Genomic DNA, 2,500 nt, shown 5'->3' with positions numbered 1-2,500 from the left:
TAATATATATATAGCTAGATACTATATATATATATATATATATATATATTTATTTATAAATATTCATATATAAATATGCATACATATATGTGTGTTTATATATATATATATATATATATATGTATATATATATATATATGTATACATACATACATATATATATATATATATATATATTTATATACATACTTCTGCCATGACAACTTATTTATCGACCTTTGATCAACCTTGACCCTGACCTTTGACCTTAACATGTATTAATTGCTGGATTTTCATACACTCAAATATGAACCAAGTTTGAAGCCTTTGTGACAACCATGTCCAAACTTATGGCTGATTACGTGAATTTTGCCTGACTGTAACCTCGATCTTTAACCTTGACCTTTTAAATTTCTATCGTTTCCAGCTTTTTACATAACACTTAATCCCTGCAAGGTCCATTACATTGTGATTAAAATCATTGTCAGGAAGCTGTTCGCAAACAAACACATTCACGAACAAACACATAAACACCCAAACATGGGGTAAAAATAACCTTTTGACCTTAGCATTTAACCTTGACCTTACAAAATTTAATCATTTCCAGCATTTTACATAACAGTTAATTCTTGCAAATTCCATTACTCTGCGATTCAAATTATGTCCAGGAAGCTGTTCGCAAACAAACACACACACACACACACAAACAATTTTGCCGACGGAGGTAGAAAAAAAAAAAGCTCAAATAACTCTGAACAAAACAGAGGCTTCCGAATGGCCAGGAAGGTATTCGCAAAACACACACACACACACACACACACACACATAAACACATACACAAACAGGGGGTAAAATATAACCTCCTTCCAACTTCGTTGACAGACGTAAAGAAAGAATGAAATAGAAGCTGCTCGCAAGCAAACACACACACAAACAATCACACAAACATGGGGTGAACATAACCTCCTCCCAAATTCGTTGACGGAGGTAAAAAAAAGGATTCAAATAAAAGCTGTTCTCAAACAAACACACACACAAACAAACACATAGCCTCCTTCCAACTTCGTTGACGTTGGTAAAAAACTAACTAGAATAACTGTGAACAAAACAGAGGCTCCAGAACCCCCTGGATACGAAGACGGCCTGAGCGAGATGGAATTCCGATGGTGGGCAAATTTAGGAGGGACGGCGAGTCTGGAATGCACAGTTGGGGCTGCCCCCGGCACCTAACTTCCGCTGGAGCATCGATGGAGAGAGAGTTCTCTTCAACAGCAGAAAATATTTCATCAGGAGGCCGAAGGTAAGGGAAGTTTTGCTGTTGTTTCTTTATTTTCAGGAGGAAATTTATGACAAAAGTATTTTCTTTTCAAAATTAGTCAGTTTAAATATTATTTTTAAATATTAGCAAGCTTTTTCTGGTTTATATCTTTGATCTTGTTTCTATATTTACAAAAACAGTAAATAAGGCATCCTTCTAATCCTAATTATTATCAAATATTATTTCAAATATTAGCAAGGGTTTTTATGGTTTATGTCTTTTATCTTGTTTCTATATTTACAAAAACAATAAATAAGGTAGCCTTCTAATTATGATTATTCCTTTCGTGTAGAGTCATTTTTTTCCATGAGAAAATTCATTACAAACGCTTTTTTTTCCAGGAAAATATTTTTTGTAAAGATAGATTTTCCAATTTTTACATTAGGAAATTCATTTGAAAAAGTAGTATTTTGTTTTTCGTTTTTTACACAAATTGCTTTTTTTTTTTATAATTGGTAGGATAAATAAAAAGATGTTATTAATAGTTCATATTTTTTTTCTTTTCTAGGGTGGGGAAGGGGGGGGGGGGGGCTTATTTAAAGTTTAATGCAGTGTATTGTAGCTGATACTTTGTTTTGAATCCCTGTTGGAGGTACCTTTAGATTTTTAATACTGATTAATTGTAATAAGCTTTAACTTTATTTTCTTAAGTCAATGATAAAAGAGAGAGAGAGAGAGAGAGAGAGAGAGAGAAAAGAGAGAGAGAGAGAGAGAGAGAGAGAGAGAGAGAGAGAGAGAGAGGTGTTGCATGAAAAGTTGAAATATATACTGTACAATTTTGCAGATTTTTTAGGGAAATAATAATAAAACAAACACTATTTTTGAATTCAGAGAGAGAGAGAGAGAGAGAGAGAGAGAGAGAGAGAGAGAGAGAGAGAGAGAGAGAGAGAGAGGTGGGTATATGAAAAGCTAAATAATATACAATTTTACAAATTTTTAAGGAGAAAATAAAACAAATACAATTGTATATATTTCAAAAATGTATCCTATATTCGTCCTCTTCACTACCACCCAAGTTACTAGATAATCTCGCTATTGATAAATTGAATTATCAGAGAGAGATGAGAGAGAGAGAGAGGAGAGAGAGAGAGAGAGAGAGAGAGAGAGAGAGGTTGTTGTATGAAAAGATAACTATATACAATTTTACAGATTTTTAAGGAAAAAATAAAACAGACAATTTTTGAGTTTCCAAAATGTAATTTA

At 32.6% G+C, this 2,500-nt stretch overlaps 1 pseudogene; it reads left to right on the top strand.

Annotated features, from left to right (window-relative positions):
* LOC137659729 (nephrin-like) overlaps positions 1–2,500 on the top strand; it is an 86,191-nt pseudogene that overhangs the window by 73,573 nt on the left and 10,118 nt on the right.

Source organism: Palaemon carinicauda, chromosome 20 (assembly GCF_036898095.1).
Source record: "Palaemon carinicauda isolate YSFRI2023 chromosome 20, ASM3689809v2, whole genome shotgun sequence".
NCBI lineage: Eukaryota > Metazoa > Arthropoda > Malacostraca > Decapoda > Palaemonidae > Palaemon > Palaemon carinicauda.
Note: the sequence above shows the minus strand (reverse complement) of the source record. Positions and strands in the feature narration are given on the sequence as shown.